Source organism: Schistocerca serialis, chromosome 2, assembly GCF_023864345.2.
Source record: "Schistocerca serialis cubense isolate TAMUIC-IGC-003099 chromosome 2, iqSchSeri2.2, whole genome shotgun sequence".
NCBI lineage: Eukaryota > Metazoa > Arthropoda > Insecta > Orthoptera > Acrididae > Schistocerca > Schistocerca serialis.
Window position 1 is genome coordinate 227,576,689 of NC_064639.1, and position 20,322 is coordinate 227,597,010.

Here is a 20,322-nt window from a genome sequence, read left to right on the forward strand (position 1 = left end):
TGAGTAACAAATTTCAACACTTCTAAAGCTGCCCAAGTCGACTGTTAATGATATGATTATGAAGCGGAAAGGCGGGCGAACAACCACAACTAAACAAAAGGCCAGGCAAACCTCGTGTCCAGACTGACCCCAGGGGTCGTCGAGAGTTGCTGAGGATGGTTATAAAAACAGCATAAAATCAGCCGAACGAATCATCCGTGAGTTCCAAAGTGCTACCAGCAGTCCCGCTAGCACGCTGACTGTGGAACGATGGACGAGCAGCTGCTGGGAACTCTCACATTTCTGTAGTTAATGCTGTGTGACGCTTGAGGTGGCATAAAAGCGACACCACTGGACAGTGAATGACTGGAAATGAGCGATTTGGAGTGATGAATAACGCTATACGTCGTGGCAATGCAATGGAAGGGTATGGGCTTGCCGAATGCCTGGAAAATGTTTCTGCCGTATGTGTAGTACCGACAGTGAAGTACGGAGTAAGTGGTGTTACGATGTGGGGGAGTTTTCATTGTTAGCGTGTGGTCCCCTCATTGCACTCAAGAAAACGTTAAATGCTGAAGGATGGGAACACATTGTATAACATTGTGTACTGTGTACAATAGAGGAACAGTTCGGAGGCGATAATTTTTTATACCGGTAAGTCAACGCACCCTGTCATAAAGCAGCATTTCTGAGGAATTGGTTTGTGGAAAATAACTGTTCTGAAATGGACTAGACTTCCCAGAGTCCTGGCGTGAAGTCATTGGAGCACCTTTCGGATGAGTTAGAACGTAGACTTCGCCCCAGACCCCAGCACTACCTTTTGTGGTTTGGGTTCTTAAGGTACCGACACCTCGTTGAAAATGTCCCCAACAGAGTTGAAGCCTTTGTAATGGCGAAGGATGGAATGTCCACTAGTAACTGTCTGGATATTTGTGATCAGCTAGTGTATCCGGCGGAATGAAAAGAGCGCTTCTTAGCGCCAAGGTGCCTGTCGAACTAGGCGAAGATTTCAGTCCTTTCCCATATATTCACTTTTCCATACGACACGTTTTTCCCAACGGTGGATGGAGACCTGATTGTAGACGTCTGCATTTTGGCTGTTCACGAAACGTTTCACCTCGAAAATCGCCTCATACTCGTTTTGGAAATGCTTAGCAAGCAATGGTTTCTTCGCGCGATGGAAGAAGAAGAAGAAGAATAATCTGCTGTGTGGTGTCAGGAGAATATTAGGGCGACGAAAAATTTGATAGTGTGTGTGTGTGTGTGTGTGTGTGTGTGTGTGTGTGTGTGTGTTTGCGCGCGCAGGATGACGTAGTGCACTGTCACTCCCTTGGCGGCTTCCAGCGACGTTTCGTCGTAGTAGCCTTACGTGAACTCGTCAGGAGATATCGGTGATATGCTCCAGTGCGAACATAACCAGTTAGTACCACGCCATGCAACCCCAAAACAGACTCAGCATCCTCTTGCGGATTATATTTGTATGTTCGCATGTTTCGTCGGTGGTGAATTTGCTCGTTTCCATCGTTTGCTTTGCTCATTTGTCTCGGGCTTGTAGTGGTACATCCAGAACACGTCTATGGTGATTAGGCAGGCGAAGAAGTCATTTGGATTGCTCTGACATGGGCGCTGCTGACTTGGTTCGCTAGACTTCTGGAATGGTTGTGAGCAGTCGCGGAACCCAGCGGTCGGCGATCTTTGTTATGTTCAAAATATCGTGCAGATTGTTGGAAGAACTAGCCCGTTACTGATTCTCCACTGTTTCACTATCGCCTCGACTGATGCGCCGGACTTCGGAACACTATGCCCTCCACTTCTTTAGTGATTCCCGTTTCTTCACGGTGAGATTATCTGCCACTTCCACTGACCTGACACTGGAAGCGTCTGTGCCACGTAACCACTAATGTTTTGGTGCATTGTTAGCGTTCACTCTGACAAATTCACCATGGATTGTTGCAATGTTATTCCACTTGAAATTCAGAAAACGAATTATCGCACGATACGTTACTTTATCAGTTGGCTGTGCCATTTTCATTTATCTTCTCTAGCGAGGTGCTGCGATACTATGGTGCATAAATTCCGTTTTTATACCAGGATTGCAGACGTGTGCCTGCAAGCAAAACCAACTGTTGTGGGGTGCCCCACGAATTTGTGTTGGTGATACTGCGTTGAATTGTGACCGTACCCCGTAGTACACCATTCAATACAGTTAATTACCCATCCTATTTAAATCGGTAGACTGGAGTTCTCGTTATCAAATTACTTTATTTTCAAAATCAGTTATACAGCAGAGAGTTCTCTTGCGTTGTTGTCATAAGAGAACTGTATTCAGAGACTACTTATAATATACGACCTAGCTCGATGTTCTCTTCTTCAGCATTGTTCATCAGCGTTCAGGGAATCTTGTCTGGCGTATTCCTTGGACTTGCGGTTGGCGATGAGGTTTCTCTGCACTTGCTCTGACGTCACAGCATCAGCTGCTACTCCCGAATGCCACCTGTAGCCCAACGAATACTTCAAACAAAACGTGGACGAAACCAAACTGAGACAAATATCTGCAATACATAAGTGAAACATGAGTTCGCAGAATATCATCGTATAACATGAATCAATACCAGAAATGATACTACAACTTTTCACGTTTATTCATTGATAATCGTCAACCAGGTAGTAGAAATTTTAGCTTGATATATTCGCGCGTGTTTCAGGATTTTAAGTCTCAAAATTTCTGTTCCCTTTCACTACTAGGGCCATTTTGCTCGAAATACTTTTTGCGCACACTACTCCTTCGGTCTACAGTTAAATCTAGTTGTAAGAAAAAAATATTGATGTAGCAACGTTTGATGGTTTTTAAATGTCATTCGTGAATCAGTTGTAAGATTTGGAGCACTACCTGATGAAAGAAGGAAGAAACTTATTATAAAAAAATTGAAATTGAGTTAAACTGTAAAACTTTTTAATATTTCAATTTGAAGTGCAGAGATCAGATGTCTTTGGCTGCATGGAAACGGGTTTCCACTTTTATGTGCTCTGTAGAATTTACGCCGTACTCTCCTTTAAACAGTCCTTCCCCTGAGCGTCTTAAAACGAGAAAGAAAGAAAGAAAGAAAGAAGAAAGGTCTCTGGGGAAAGTAATTCACTAAATCTTATCTTCTACTTAGCCGCCAAAAGACCGATGTGACGAAGACAAATTAGTGATCGGTGCTACGAGTGACGAAACCCAGCCCTCAGTTCGCGTCCAAGCGGATCAATAGCCTTGTTGATGGGGGGGAGGGGGTTCTAAAACTCCTGCTTGCTACAGAGTGGTTTCACCGGAAGTTTCGGAAGCGGAAGGCCTCTAGCCTAAACAGTGACAGCTGAATGTGTCAGTCTTCAGTCGCAGTTTATGGAAGCAACTCGCCTCCTGTTAACGTCCCAGAAAGACGAACTGGCCATGTTCACAGTAGGCGAACATTTTCGTTCAGTTTCTTGATGTTGTTTACTTATCTGTCAAGTATGTATTTGAAGTTAGATCAAGTCTGATTATTATGAACATACATCTTTGCTGACGCATTCACATTGATTTACTACTATCAGAGCTGGAAGGAGATCTGGAGCACTGTGCTTCATGCAGTTTGGACGTACACATGTAGCCGTACAAGGAATGTTTGAGGGCTGTATTGAACACTGTGAGCTATAATTACACTGATGAGCCAAAAAATATGGGCACTGCCCAACTCGAGATTGAATACCCCTGACCGGCGTTTCGGCACTTGAAGAGACGAGAAAGTATACAGGCGTTTCAAATAGAATATACGTATTTAGAATGCATATATTAGTTAAACTGTAATACATAGAGTTATGAAACTTGGGACATACGTTTACGACTCACTCAAGTTTAGGTGGTAGCGACACGAACAGTACCTTGATAGCGACACGAACAGTACCCGAATTCCTCCCGTACTCGGGTAAGCATGGCCATCTTCACTGATGGTGTGGCAATGCGAATCCGGTTCTTCATCTCTTTTAGGCTCTATGGTAGTATTGGTACATGAACGTTGTCCTTAATGAAACGCCACTGGAAGAAGTCCAGGGCGTCAAATCCGGTGACCATGGAGACTAGCTGAGAAGTGCTAAGTCGCCGGCTGTTTGACGACCGATCCAACGGCTCGGTAGAGTTTCATTGAGATATTCCCGCATTTGACGACTCCAGTGAGTGGGTGCTCCGTGTAGTTAAAAAATGAAGTTGACCTTGTTCAGCCAGGGGAACAACCAGTTTTGTGACATAGGAAGATGCTGCTGACCGTTAACCGTGTTTCAATAAAAGAAGAATGGGTCGTAAACAAATGAGTGGGGTATCATACAAAACACATGGACTTCTGGTGAATCTCGTACATGTGCAGTGAGTGCATGTAGGTTCTGTAGGGCCTGAATTCGAACATTGTGTTTGTTTACTTTCCATCTTGGTTGAAAGTCGCTTTATTATTAAACACGTTGCGTGGAAGTGTTACATTGTCAATAGTTTTCTTAAGATCGTCAGAAAATGCAACACGTTTGCGTTTGTTGTCATTACGTAGAGCATATAACGGCTGTAACTTTCAGAGCTTCATAACCAGCCGATGTCTCACAACAATGGCACGACGAGTTTATTTTGTTGAACTACGTTGGAAAGTGCTTCGAATTTGTGCGACGTTGAAGCCGGAAACAGGAGGGCGGTCATGAGTCTCTCCTTCACATACAAATCTGTGTCTACAAACTGTCCTCAGCTTAAAAAACTTTGCTCCGTAATCGCGGAATTGCACTGCGCAAACTCGAGAACACAAAATGGTTTCTGCTGCAGAGTAGCCATTTTGCAGCATGTGATAATAAACAAGCAAACAGAAGACGACCGACTTCTAGTGGCAATGAATATAAACTAGAAAGTGTGTTTGTTCCTCGAATAATCAAGCGGTGGCGCAGCGATCGATAATTTTGACAACGTAATATTTTGTAATACATATATTCTTTTCGAAACACCCTGTATAAGGGGAACACAGACGAATGGTGAACCATTCTAGAGACTGTATGGGCCAAAATGACGAAATTCAGTGCCTTAAGAGACATAAACAGAGGACAGATTTTTTTATGACCTAGCGCGTAGGAACGAGCACCTCGGAATCTGCGGAGATAGTTGGCTGCTCCCGTGCTACTGTCGTCAGCGTCTGTGGAAAGCGGTTGAAAGACATCGAAACTATAGGCGACAAAGTGTTGGGACTACGCGAATGTTTTTGCGGACCACTTGCGTCCCTTCATGTTTGATGTATTCCTCCACGCCGATGCATCTTCCAGCAGGATAACTGCCCGTGTAACGAGACCAGATATGCGCTAGTGTGGTTAAGGGGCGTAACACTCTCAACTCGCAATCAAGCTTGTCCACCAAGTTCTACGCTATCAGGCGCCAGCTCCGCACTCGCAAACTGCCGACCGTAGTTTACGTGAATTGTGTGACCTGTGCGTAGACATCTGGTGCCACATACCTTCGGAAACCTATGACGGACTTGCCTAGCCCACGCCACGCAGAATCGCTACTGTATTGTGTTCAAAAGGTGGACCAACACGCTTTTAAGCGAGTTGTCAGTGTTTTCCCTCATCAGTGCAACATGCTGTAAGCATAACAGTTTGAATTGTGTTGTAGCTTGATAGTAGCCAATGACACGAAATAACCTGATGAAATAATTTGTTTATTTCAAGATAAGAGAACAGGCTGCGCAGGAAAATGACTTGCTGAGAGGCATTGTAGACCTCGCCATTACACCGTCCTGGTTATCTCTCTCCGCCGTCTGCGTGCGCCATCCTATCGATACCCTCCCCCACTCTATGTCCGTTGTGCATCGAAAAGGTAATAGCGCTGGTAATCATATGAAACGGCTAATGGACGACTCAGTGTAAATACTGTCATAGCTTTCGCGTGACGCGGATACAACGATGATGGTCCATTGGCTAATGGATGATGACAATCGGATTGTAGAAGCTTAATGAAAAACTTTTTGTGCTTTCCATATTCTGTAAATGAAGCATATGAACCGAACACTGTAGATTAGAGGCGACGAATCGCTTCCTTCTGTTATTACTCAGGACCCGATGAAACACAGGTAAAATAAGGAAAAACGTTAAGTAACTGAGAAATATACAATATTTCGCTAGTAGTGTGTTGTTCAAACCTTTTTCCTTTCTTTTTCGTATCAGTCTCTTCTGACTGGTTTGATGGAGCCCGCCGCGAATTTGTTCAGTGCCAATTTCACGTCTATATATTGCAATCTCTGTCTCCCCACTCCCCCCCCCCCCCCCCACCCCTTTTCTTTCAGTCTCTGTAGCTCCCGCAGTAACCATATAAGTTATTGTCAGTGGTTTCCACACCGAGCGAGGTGGCGCAGTGGATAGCACTCTGGACTTGCAATCGGGAAGACGATGGTTCAGACCCGCATTTAGGTTTTCCGCGATTTCCGTAAATCGCTTCGCGCAAATGTTGGGCTGCTTGCTTTACAAGGGCAAGGCCGACTTCCTTCCCCATCCTTCTCTAATCCGATGGGACTGAGGACCTCGCTGCCGCTAAGCGCCTGGCCTACCTGGCATGCTAGCTCGACTGCGTGAAATGCAAGTCACGCAAGCCAAACGGTTTGCAATTTTTCTCGAACAGTTTTCATGAAACTACTCAATAATAAATGCTGATTCTCGCACATCTTATAGCTTAACTCGTCAGCTTCGTAATGAACTATCATTTCGTTAATGCTCATAGCTGCTGTGATATTTCGATATTCGGTAAACTACTGCCACAAATTCTTAAAGTTTGCAGTAAAAAATCGGGGTCCATTTGAAATAGCGTTTCGTGCATGTTAGGTCACATGTTGCTGCATATAAAATGTAGGTAACACATTGAACCACTCCTTAAACTTCGAAAGATATCGCTATATGTCTCCAGTCTCGAGAATATGGAATGTGTGTAAACTGCTCCATCACAAACGCCGCTTCAGCGAAAAAGCTGGAATGAAATATTCATAAATCCACCATATCTCATAAATGGTTGGAGATATCGAAACAATATTTTGTCAGGTGACAGCAAATAAAGAGGAGAATATTTTGCCGTATGATTAATATGCGAAACTTCGCTATCTGCCGCGATATACAGGCGACTACATTTTTTTTTCAGTGAAATATTTTAATTTTTAAGGACCATCGATATCTGGTGAAACGGGAATTGATATGGGTTTTGCAACGATATAACTGATTTTTCACGTTTATTTTTATTCTGAGAACGAGCTTTTTCATGAACTATTGATCTTTCTTGTCATCAGGTGCTAGTTTAATAATAGACTTCGGTTTTGTCGCAATTTCAACTACATTAAAATATTTGTGAAATGGATATTTGTAACCTATGCTGTGTTTTGGCTAAAGAAGCAGCTTTTAACATGGCAACAAGAGATATTACATATTACTGAAAACTCGTCATAGTCCTTCATGAATCCATGCCTCCTCAACTACCTTCTCCGTATGGCTGACAAGGCGATATCTGCCGTGTGTTGTAACATTTGTAATGGCTTCTGCTTTCCGCATTTCTGCCTTAATGAGCGTAAACCTCTTGTTTTTTGCCACATTACATTTCATCTGGGTCCATATATTCTCAGCCGGATTTAATCGAGCATCACATAGAGGAAACCTGATTTAAACTATGTATTTTAGCGTCAGCCAGATTGTGGACCTGGTAGCGTGGAGCTTTCTGCTTTTACAGTACTAAAAGTTCCATTAACGTCGCTCTATTTATACAAGCTAGGTTCATCCTTATTCAGTGGAACATTTCTTTGCATTCAGAGCAAAATAACGGCTTTCTTGCAGTGCATTGTTGTAGCTTTATGCATCACAACAGAGTGGTGTGGTACATTGTCCATTACTGTTGATGAATTCGGAGGAATTTTTTGCAGAAGTACATTTAATATTTACAGCCGGTGGACCTGTTCTTTGACAACCATATTTAATATGAATCTCGTGGACAGATGGGCTGCGCTCTTACCATTAATGCAGCACCAACAAAAACACTTGTTCACAGTACCTGATGACTGCAGATAACGTCAACGCTGCAAAAGACTACTTTACAACGAGAGATAACGAACATGGACGCATCGCGCGACACCATATGGGTCTGTCTATCCACAGGGTGGCAACAGGGCGGCTGTATCAACCGAACTGCTGGCGGTGTGGTAGGGAAAGCCGGCTCGCCATTGGTGTTACCTCGGCAATGGCGTCACGTCCCCTCCTATGAGCCAAACGTCAAAAGTCGCAATTAATTTTAAACGCAGTTCAGAAGTTTGTCGTAGCGTGGTACCAACGTTCCAATACTCTCGTCATAGAAGGCAGCCGCCTGAGCTTTCCGCCAATTTCGTACACTGGTCTGCATCTCATTGTATGTGCCAAAATGCTGACCTCATAGCCAGCGGTTCGTGTGTGTGAAGAGATGAAAAAAAGAGGGAGCCAACTCAGGATTATATGGTGGGTGATCAAACACTTGCCGTCGAAAACGGTGCAGTATAGTCTTCGTTACTCCTGCAGTGTGCAGCCGAGAATTGTCATGAATGAGGAAAAGCATGACGGTTACGTTATGTGGGCTGCATGAAATCAGGCGAAACCTCTCGGCAGGCACTCACATTTGGCGGTAGACATTCTCTAACCATCTTAAAGTCCTCATTGTGCACTCCGAAATGAAAACTGTGACATGACGCTGTAGATGGGCATACTAGAGACACTGAGCAAAACTTCACCGGATTTTCTCTATGGTTTTAATTTAAAGACGGATCGAAGATTTGTTTTTTTATTTTTTATTTTTTTGTTTAAAAAAAGCCTTGCGTTTAAGCAAGGTAACTACCAAATTAAATTTTTTGCGATTTTCTTAGGAAATAGTGCAGTGATTTGCCGACTTTCAGACGCTTCAAATGCCAAAAATAATCCACATCATCTAGTGCGCTTTAGTTCCATCGTGTAACCGCCCCGGTTACCGCGTTGGTACTTCAAAGACTCGGGTAGCTCGGCGTGGGATTTTCGATCGGCGCCCGCGGCAGCGGCGGCCGGGTTAAGGCGCGCTGCCGCTTTCTGTGCCGTCGCTAATTAAAAGCGACGCGCGGCGTGCATAATGCGAGAGGCGTGGCGTGGAGAGCCACGTTCGTTAGCCGCCTAATTTTAAGGCTGGTGCTCTGGCTTCTGAAGGAGCCTAGCGGTAGGCTCGCTGCCGCCTGTATAAAATGCAACGAGACTCGGGCCGGAGTATTGCTGCTGCTGCTGCTGCTGCTGCTGATGGCGGGTCCCCTTAAAGCAGGCTGTACCGCATCACAGCCGCGTCCCCGCTGTTTATTCCGTAGAGCAGAAATATATTTGCGGTGAGCATTCAGATGCGCAAAATTGCTTTTGTGTTCACAACTTACATTATGTGATCAAAAGTATCCGGACACCGCCAAAAATATACGTTCTTCGTATTAGGTGCATTGTACTGCCATCTACTGTCAAGTACTCCATATCAGCGACCTCAATAGTCATTAGACATCGTGAGAGAGCAGAATGGGGCGCTCCGCGGAACTCACGAACTTCGAACGTGGTCAGGTGATTGGGTGTCACTTGTATCATACATCTGTACGCGAGATTTCCACACTCCTAAACATCCCTAGGTCCACTTTTTCCGAGGTGATATTGAAGTGGAAACGTGAAGGGACACGTACAGCAATAAAGCGTACAGGCCAACCTCGTCTGTTGACTGACAGAGCCCGCCGACAGTTGAAGAGGGTCGTAATGTGTAATAGGCAGACATCTATCAAGACCATGACACAGGAATTCCAAACTGCATCAGGATCCACTGCAAGTGCCATGACAGTTAGGCGGGAAATCCCCGTATTGTCAGTATTGAAAAACTCATGTGGCTTGTAATTTACCAGGAGGCTTTCTAGTTCATTCTTCCATTCTGAGGCTCTTAACGGTTAGCTTGCCCGTCTGTTTAAGCACATAATCTGCAACAGGTAAGCTTCGTCCTCTTTATTGACTTATCCATTTCATTAAGCATCGTCAAGATGCAGGAACACATCTAGCCGGATCCGCTTCCTTCCTCTGTATGATACGCTTTCAGCGACATTTCTGCTTCAGGATAGTCTACGGAGTGGACACAATACCCAAGGTATTCGCCACATCTGTTTTTAACCATCGTTGAGTAACAGCGGAGTGTCTCGAAAAATTGGAGGACGAAACAATTGACGAAACAGTTCGAATAACCGAGTGTAAGATATGTGCTTATTTCGATTTACAGTGTGCTTGCGAGCGCTCTCATAAGAATCGCTTCGATTTATCGATTCGAATAAACAAGAGTCGACCCTATCGCCTTTAGATAGATGATTCTTATCGGTGCTTGATTGCAAACAGTGCTTTTCAATATGGAAACGGATTCTCATTCAGTAACTTACACAATTTTCAGTAACTTACACAATTTTCTTAATTTTCTTAAACTCAGTGCTTGATATTAATCGTACAAGACTTTATAAACTGATTTACCTTCAAAATCAACATTTGTGGATCACTATTCCTGTACATATCGAAAACGTGGAGACTGATAGTAAATTACACTATGTGAAACGAATGTTGTTCCATTTGAGAAAACGTTCGATAAGACCCGACGTATTTGAACAAGCTTTTGATAAAAATTCGGTAAGCATATTGCTACGAATTTCATTTTCTTTAAATCGAGACACAAAAGTGTAGGAAATGTGAATTCGAAATAGTGAACTTATAAGAGGAAGGTGGAGATTGGACAACACTGGAAGAGGATGTGACAGTGACAGCGCATATAAACACATCAAAAAAGTTTTGCAGAGATTAACATAAACATTTCCGCTCATTCTATTGCTCATGAAAGCAACACATTGCATGTTGTACCACCATACAGCGAGACCTTCAGAGGTGTTGGTCCAGATGGCTGTACACATCGGTACCTGTAATACCCAGTAGCACGTCCTCTTGCATTGTTCGTGCCTGTATTCGTCGTGGCATACTATCCACAAGTTCATCAAGGCACTGTTGGTCCAGATTGTCTCACTGCTTACGGCGATTCGGCGTAGATCCTTCAGAGTGGTTGGTGGGTGACGTCGTCCATAAACAGCACTTTTCAATCAATCCCAGGCATGTTCGATAGGGTTCATGTCTGGAGAACATGCTGTCCACTCTAGTCGAGCGATGTCGTTATCCTGGAGGAAGTCATTCACAAGATGTGCTCGAGTGGCGCGAATTGTCGTCCATGAAGACGAATGCCTCGCCATTATGCTGTCGATATGGTTGCACTGTCGGTCGGACGATGGTATTCACGTATCGTACAGCCGTTACGGCGCCTTCTATGACCACCAGCGGCGTACGTCGGCCCCACATAATGCCACCCGAAAACAGCAGGGAACCTCCACCTTGCTGCACTCGCTGGACAGTGTGTCTAAGGCGTTCAGCCTGACCGGGCTGCCTCGAAACACGTCTCCGACGATTGTCTGGTTGAAGGCAAATGCGACACTCATCGTTGAAGAGAACGTGATGCCAATCCTGAGCGGTCTATTCGGCATGTTGTTAGGCCTATCTGTATCGCGCTGCATGGTGTCGTGGTTGCAAATATGGACCTCGCCATGGACGTCGGGTGTGAAGTTGCGCATCATGCAGCCTATTGTGCACAGTTTCAGTCGTAACACGACGTGCTGTGGGTGCACGAAAAGCATTATTCAACATGGTGGCGTTGCTGTCAGGGTTCCTCCGACCCATAATCCGTAGGTAGCGGTCATCCACTGCAGTAGTAGCCTTTGGGCGGCCTGAGCTAGGCATGTCATCGACAGTTCCTGTCTCTCTCTGTATCTCCTCCATGTCCGAACAACGTCGCATTGGTTCACTCCAAAACGCCTGGACTCTTCCCTTGTTGAATGCCCTTCCTGACACAGAGTAACCGTGCGGACACGATCGGACCGTAGTATTGACCGTGTAGGCATGGTTGAACTACAGACAATACGTGCCGTGTACCTCCTTCCTGGTGGAATGACTGGAACTGACCGGCTATCGGACTCCATCCGTCTAATAGGTGCTGCTCATGCTTGGTTGTTTACATCTTTGGGCGGGTTTAGTGACTTCTCTGAACAGTCAAAGGGACTGTGTCTGTGATACAATATACACAGTCAACGTCTCTCTTCAGGAGTTCTGGGAACCGGCGTGATGCAAAACCTTTTTTTTATGCACGAGTATGTATTTACTTTCATGCGAGGCACTGTACAAGCAGTATGCAGATAGCCGTGAGACAATTCGGGGACACAAGAATAGAAGTCGGCACTCGTGTTCACAGCAGGACTAGAAATTCCAGTTTGGACAGTGGACCAGTGTAACATATCGATTGTCAAATAACAGATACTGCCTTCACAAGATATTACATATGTGGAAGTATCAGCTGTCTCTTCTCCCAACGTCTCTTTAACTCCACTTAATATGTAGTGAAACAATATTACTATTATGTGGAATCGTTAAGTAATTCTTGTAAGGTAAAAGAGGTGGTGGAGAGGAGAGCAGGGGCCAACAGTGTACGGTGTAGTTCCGTTGTGTAGTTCCGTTCTGCTCCCTTGCAGCGTTGTGCGCAAAGTGCATGCATTATCAATTATTCACGAAGCTCAGACTGTCAGGGGTTGCCGGTCTTTCGAGTAACTTCATTACGGCTCCATAGAAACAGGCTTACAAGTTCTGAGTTTTGCGTGAACGCCGAGGAAGTGCAGCATAGCTGTCTTTACGATGTGTATAGTCTCGTTTGTGTCTTGAAAATCTTTGCGAATGCCTGGTAATGGCTGAATCTTCCTCTGTATCTTCCCAGAGTAACATCTCTCAAGCGTGCTTGTACCAAATAGACCGATATATGGCTTTTCGAGTGGCACGAGATATTAAGAATGGCCCATAAATTGTTATTTGAGAAATAAAGAGGGGGGGGGGGGGCAGTAGACACCGGATACGTTTTCGGGAGGACGGTGGTGTAGGTTGACTGTGGTATCCCTAAATCGCTTCAGCCAAATGCCGAAATGGTTCACTAGAAAACGAAAGGGCCGTTTTCCTTTCCTATCCTTCACGTGTTCCATCTCGAGTGAACTCGTCGGCGGGAAATGTTGAACGTTTATCTTCCTCCGTCCTTATGAGGGCAAGAAGAAGATTTTTGGCCTGCAGCTGATTGTACTTACTTTCAACGTAGAAACCTTTTAGAATTCACTTTTTAAAAATTTTTCCTGAGAGCGAATTCCACCACAGACGTGTGATTATGATACTCAAGCTCCTGTATTTCTAAACATACAAAATCAGGAATGCATTATTGGACGGTAGAAGTATCTGGTACTGTAGTCATGTGGAAGCAAATACATGGGAATGCTTGTGTATGCATTCAGAAGTCAGACTCTGAATATCAATTTTTTACTAATTTTTGGATAATTTTAAAAACAGCCCATCCGCTTACGTTGGCTGGGTCTAACTGAAGTCCACGATGTCCCGCAAAAGTGGTTTGGAAAGGTATTCCACTTTTCGGCAAGACTGCTGCCATTGTTTTATTGAATGCAAAATCGATTTTCTTATTGATAACCATGCAAATGGTGGAACAAAAATTTGGGATTATTACTCAAGTCTTTTGGATTCAAAGTAAAAAAAAAGGAAAAAAAAATTGGCACCTTTCTTATAAAGATGCTTTGACAATGGAATATGAGCTGTTCGGCCAGCCGCGCTATTCAACTTATTAGGCACACTCAGACTTTCATCTATTCTCACGTATTTAAAAAAAAAAAGTAACGAAAAAATTTTTTGTGTCAGTGAATAGTAACGCCACCCTTGGAAGGGCATTTTCCAGATCTTCTACAATCGCTTATCAGAGTTGGAATCTTCTCTTCGGAAAATTGTTGGACGAAATGCATTCGCGTGAAAGGGTCTACATCGAAAAAAATAAGAATTATTTTGCATAACAAACAAGCAGTTTTTAAATTGCAGGTCGGGAAACTTTCTTTTTCGTGCTGTCGACTGGGTATCAAAAATACGAAACAACTTCGTTATATGTTCAATAACTGAAGCATAAAGTACAGACGTGTTTAGTTATTTATCATCAATTTTCCTCATCGCTTCGTAGTGATGTTTGAACTCAGGTATACATCGATATTTAAAAGTATCTACTTAGTCAAGTGAAACAATATTCCTCCATTCAGCCTAGAGTCTGATTTGTAAATGAAGTTTCGAAAATATCGTAAGTTCTGTCCTCAGTTCCGAAGATGTCGAAATAAGAAAAATATTCCAAATTTTGATTTGAGATACAATTCACTCAGCGCCTCTGACACTTTCCCACGAGCTAAAAAGCGGATGATACGATGATACGATGACAGTGCAAATGACGTTCCTGAATTTTGATCTTAAAGGCACCACTTTGCTACAGGAGACGTCGTTGTGGTTTTGCTATTAGAGAGACAGATTGTTCACTAGGTCTTTTGAGTTCAGACACTCTTAAATGTACGGTTAATGGCTGACTTAGGTCTGATGAATATAAAAGAGCACCTCTCTGTAATTCCATCACTTCTTGTGTTGGAGTGTCAGTGTCAGCCCCTTTACAAAGTTATCATAAACAATCACGTCTGATGTTATAAAATGTTGGTAATTACTTATTGGACCTACATCATCACCCAGTCTATGTTACAGCTAAGAACGGGGCTGCTCCCAACTTTTCCGTGCGTTACAGTGTTCAGCTGTATGCAGTCAAGTTGCATCTGCAAGTTCCTTTACGTCATCTACCAGTCTAAGGTCATCGTCTGTTTTTTACCTGTTGGGACCCCCGCCCAAAAAATTTCTCAGTCCATCTGCCATCAATTCGAGTGGCTGTATTTCCCGCTCACTTGCATTTCATTCTCATTGCCATCATAATTATACTATTGTAGACATATTCCTCGCAGAGGTTCTACAAACTTGTTGATACTTAAAAGTTTATCGCCTATTTTGCCCTCTCAGTTGCAGATTTATTTTTATAACATATCTGGTTTCGATCGAAGGTGATCGTTTTCCGAACTATGCGAGTATATCGCAGTACCTCTATATACCAGAGTTCTCCATATAGATATGTCGGATTGCTCACGCTACTACGTGGAATAGAAGATGAACCACTTTGACCGCAACTAGTCATGTCATAAAAGTAAATGGGCAATACAGGCGTAAAAATAAAAGATTAATTTTATCGCAGTTACATCTTCCACTACAGTCGGTTCAATGATACAGTTTTGGCTTTCCTGGTCTCGCCTTGTAGCTCAGAACACTCGGGGAGACAATGGTTTAAATCCCAGTTCCTACCGTGCAGATGTAGGTTTTCCATTTCTTGTCTAAGTCGCTTAAGGCGAATGCCCAGATGGTTCCTTTGGAGAGGTCACGACCGTTTTCCTTCCCCCAATCCGACGAGCTCGTGGTCCGTCTCTAAAGAACCTGTCGTCGACGGGACGTTAAACCCTAATCTTCCTTCATTCTGCCATTAGCGAACCACGTTTTGCAGCAACTTCTTATTGCTCCTCAGAATTAGCTTAATAAGCGGGAGGAAAATTCAAAGAGACACTTTATTTTCACGCATTCGTTTGCATGATTGAAGCTGTTAGCGTGGGAGAAAAGGCCGATTGTGTTTACCCCTGGCACTTAATCTCCATGAAATTAATGTACGGTCTTAACCGGCCCCCTGTTCCTTTTCGCGGTTGTTCTTCCCTCCGTTTTTCATTTCCGCAACAAACGCTGCCCCCGCCCCTTTCACCCTTCGTCCGGCGGCGAGGCGATTTTATTCCGCGAGTGTCTCCCTTCCGGTGGCTGAATTTCATTTAATTTGGAGCCTGCGGGCCCCCGGACACGGCAATCGATGACTGCGCAAACGCGGGCCCAGCCCAGAATTGGGGAACCGCCCCGGGGGAGCAGGGGTTAGCGGCTCGGCTCACGCTTTCGTTTAAACGAGTTACCTCCTCTTTTTGTGCGTCTGGAGACCGGTAATTGGCGGGCTTGCGGTGTGTGTGTGTGTGTGTGTGTGTGTGTGTGTGTGTGTGTGTGGCCTGACTGCCGACGTTTCCTCCTGTAGTGCCTAACAGAGCTCGCCTGATTGTACCGAATGCTTTCCCTCCCATCTAGAGGAGGAGAAGAGAATGCATCGAGCGAGCCCTCTGTGGTAGCATTGCGGCGCGTTGCGAGGCAGAGGTCGACGGCACAGCCGCAGGCTTGCCTGGTGCCGGCTTGTGCGGTGTTTCCGTTGTAGCTCCCTGGCACTGCCCGATGATAACGCAGTCCAAATTTTGCGCTGTCAACAAATGCATGAGAAGATGGGGTTAGCAGTCCCGAAATCGACTATGCAATAAAGAAATTAAAAACTATCCTTGACGCCAGAGGCTAGTTTATTTACCCGTGATTGCAGATCATCTTACGGTTATGTTCGGACCATTCACTACTATGCAAAGTCAGGATAAAATTATTATTATTAATAATTTTTATCTAGTTTCAGAGTACCTGCCTCTGGTCCGCTGCTAGAAGTGGTGGGAGCGGGGGGGGGGGGGGGGGGCTTCCATAGCGTGTTTTAGATAAGAACACTGCGTTTAAATGTTGTGCCGCTCTTTGGTAAGTAAAAGTCCAGTACCTAGTGCAGAAACAAAGGTGGCCAGCCACCAGCGACTGGCGTGTTCAGAGCCTAATGTGTAGGAGCACGTGGGATTATGATTCTTAGATGCGTCCCTGCTCTGGAACTCGATACATCGACAGAGTCGATCTTGAGGAGGAATGATGGCAAATGTTTGTGTATTTCCAGCTTCTGTCGCTTTTTACTCCTCTACCAGTGGGATATCTTCGTGATGATGCGCTTCAGTTAGCTAATCGGCGATTACTACAGCTCGCGTTCTCTTTTCATTAATTTTGACTATTTTGTGAAGTCTGCTTTTTGATTAGATGTCTGTTGTGTAATGTGGCACCCTTAGTAAGGCCTTTGACAGTATCTGTATTGAAATGCCCAAAATTTGTAATCATTTCTTTTGTTTCAGGTATGTTTCTCGTCAAAACACAACAGCTGGTTCCGTCATTCTAAGCAGCTGCCTTAAATTTGAGAAGGGGCGTAGATTTTGGCGTGCTTCATGTACAGTACGCCGTAACGTAAGTTGTTTCTCCTATACCATAACGCAAATGACAAACTGTCTAATCGCATTTATTAAGAACTTTTTTGTGACGTTTATTAATCGCTTTTAAGGCCAGTGAGACGATTTATTGATGGTACCAGGAAGTTAAATTTCCTCATCGTGGCCCTAAAACATACTTCCAGCGAAATGAAACTTCCTAACAACATAAATATGTATTGGTTGATAATTTTTCATGTAATAAAAAATGCTTCGAAATATGCAAAGTGAACCTTTCACTTAAAATTCAGACAACTTGAATAGTTGAGCCACAAGTCTGTGTCCTCAGTTGAAAATATCTCAGGAAGTCATTCACACGAAATAAAGTACGTAAACTGTCATATAACATGTACAACGAACGTGAAGTTTCCTCCCATTGGTCCTCCCGGGACTGCCATTACTGAAGGTCGTGTTACTGTTACGAAGAATCCTTGGCTTCGCTAGCTTGCAACTGCAGCATATTCTAGGATCTACGTGTTCACAAGTGGGAGTTCTGTCATTGTGTGTTATCATGTGCAGGAAAAATGGCCATGCCGGAATTATTCTAAACTGGCTGTGCGTCCATACTTAGCAGCGGGAGAAAGGCCTTTACACACCGTCGCTTTTTAGGGTTCGTTAACATCAGTCGGTAAAGACAGAACCATTATAGTCTCACTTTGTCAATAAATTCGTTTTTCCTAGCCAAGAAGTCAAAAGTAAATTAAACCTATCGAAAGAAGGAAAGCGATTTTGTTTTTAATACACAAAGCGAAATAAGTAAATTCGTATATCATAGCCACGAAAATGCATCGTTTGTATTCGTAAAAATATAATTGCTAAACTTATTTCTGTCACTGAAGTAAACTTCCAAAAATACCTCTGTCACTGGTGTAAAAAAACTAACAGCGTCACCTATTGATTCTTTGGCGTACTACGCTGTCACTAACATGTAAACATCGGAACTACTAAGCTGAACAGACTCCTACAATTTTAAATTAAGATTTTTTTTTAATTCGATGTTGCTTAAATAATGACGGTATGTTGCCCCATGCCACGTTCAAGTTATTTATGAAAACCCCAAAAAATTTTCTACTAGTTTAGGAGGTTAGCGTGTTCAGACAGAGATCAGACAGACACGACGGTTTTACAGTTTTATTATTGGTATTGATGAATGTCAGAAGGAACACTCTTACTCGTTAATACGACGAGGATGAAGTTCCACAGCCTCTTAATAAACTGAATCTCTCCATCACAGATGGCAATATCCACAGTGTGTAAACGGAATGTAATGAGTTTAGTAACGAAACTATTTGTAATGTAGCTTCCGTGAATGGCTAATTATATTTACTGTACTGAATTTGTCAAAGTCGAAAAAAACCAAGATCTCTACTCAAGCACTAAGTTTAGTTCCGAATTGGCGGTGGCATCACCATGCAGTATCGTTGTTTTCGAGGGCAGTTTTAAACAAAATAGTGTACTTTGTGTCAGGGCTACACCCATATGCTTCACTTGCAAGGACAGACTTTGTAAGGTTTTGTGTGGCATGTTGAGTACGTCATCGTGAACGTCCTTGCTGTCCGATACTTCCGGGCGAATGCTGTCAAACGTGATGACATATGGGGCCTAAATCAACGAAATCTGCGATTCACGACCGTTTCCATGCTATAAATAATTTTTAACGAGCGACTGCACATCCATCAGAGGTATTTCTGAGCCTCATATACCTGCTATCGCATGTCCGCTCTACACTTGGTTAGGGTTGATGTTTTTAAATCACCCAGTTTACGGCCCACTGAGATATTTAATTTATTCGATATGACAATGGGGGCATTCCATTAAGCTAAATATAGTTGAACACCAAGGCAGCCACGATGCGTTAGACCACTCACGATGAATGGATCTCTCTCTCTCTCTCTCTCTCTCTCTCTCTCTCTCTCTCTCTCTCCTGCGTAAATTGTATTTCTCTTTCACAGAGTTTAGTGGATTTCCGTCTGTGAGGAATACGTATTTCCCTAATGAATTATTACTTTCATAAAGTATCAGTTGTTTCATGCGACCATCTTCCAGTAGACGTAAAAACCAGTTCAGAACGAGTACTTTCATAATTTTGACCGACGGCTGTTAGAGAAATATCCATCTATTGAATTAACAAGGAATTGCCTCAGTCTTCGCCTGGAACTGTTTTTTGAAGGTACAAAAAGTTCCAAGGGGGAGGGCGGACAAAATTACCCTAGGATCTTACCCCGTCCCTTTTTCAAAAAATCGTAATATAATATTTGTGGATTCACTGGCGTTTTTTAAGAACACTAACTACAAAAAACAGTAGAGGAAATAAATTTAAAAAATACCAAATGTTTTCCTGCGTAGCTTATTCCAAATGGGATCGCTTGTGTGATTGATTTGGGCTATAGTACAAGATGCTGGAAGAAATTACAAGGCATGAGGGCCATGGACTGATGTTACGATAGACATTAAAGACATTAAATCAGTATGTCGTGTAATCGTGGAAAGTAAATTGATTGTTGGATTTAGACCTATTACAAACCTGGCAGAAATTTTATTCTTCACCACGGAGTGAGTAAATCTCATCCTCTCGTAGAAGTACTGTAGAAAGATGTATACATACCATAATTTGAGGAAGAAATTGTATAATATGCTGGGTGCAGATTCATTTATCATATTCTGCAACAAATTGTTTCATGAACTCTGTCAAAATTAATTTTTCATCAAGAGAGAAAAACAGTAAACCGACGAAGCTTATAGTTCTACAATGTCTCACACAACGGTCAAAAGGTTTCAGGAACCGCTTTAAATGTCTGAAGTGAAATTCTATCGTAAGCAGAAGGCAATATTTTGGGGACTGGCCAAAATTCAGTAGAAATTAGAAACTTTGATACGTAGCAGTACCACAAAACTATGTGATTCAGGTAACTCTCAATTATAAATTTTGTGTCGTTCAGTCAAACATTCGCCATGATCAGCGTGTTAGACCGACACCGATTACCTGGTCTGTACACAGCCCCTTCATATGAAACACTTTTACCTTGCAATCGAAGACCGAAAGTGATGGCTGGTTTCCTTCTTTACAGTTTGGCTTTAGCCTCAGCCCCAGGCAGTCGAGGAACTAAATTGGACATTCCTGGCGGATAGCGTGTAGCACTCCCATTCGCCCTAATGATGACGT

At 43.5% G+C, this 20,322-nt stretch overlaps 1 protein-coding gene across 5 annotated transcripts in view; it reads left to right on the forward strand.

The window, feature by feature from the left end:
• The window catches only part of LOC126456978 (stress-activated protein kinase JNK), a 582,548-nt gene that overhangs the window by 146,792 nt on the left and 415,434 nt on the right, over window positions 1-20,322 (forward strand). Inside the window, exon 1 of one of the 5 annotated variants that reach the window (XM_050092925.1) lies at window positions 17,081-17,139. The exons of the other annotated variants lie outside the window; for them this stretch is intronic. The gene's annotated coding sequence lies outside the window, so the exon portion shown is untranslated. Of the gene's footprint in view, window positions 1-17,080; window positions 17,140-20,322 lie in introns of those variants that run through there. 5 annotated transcript variants of the gene reach the window in all.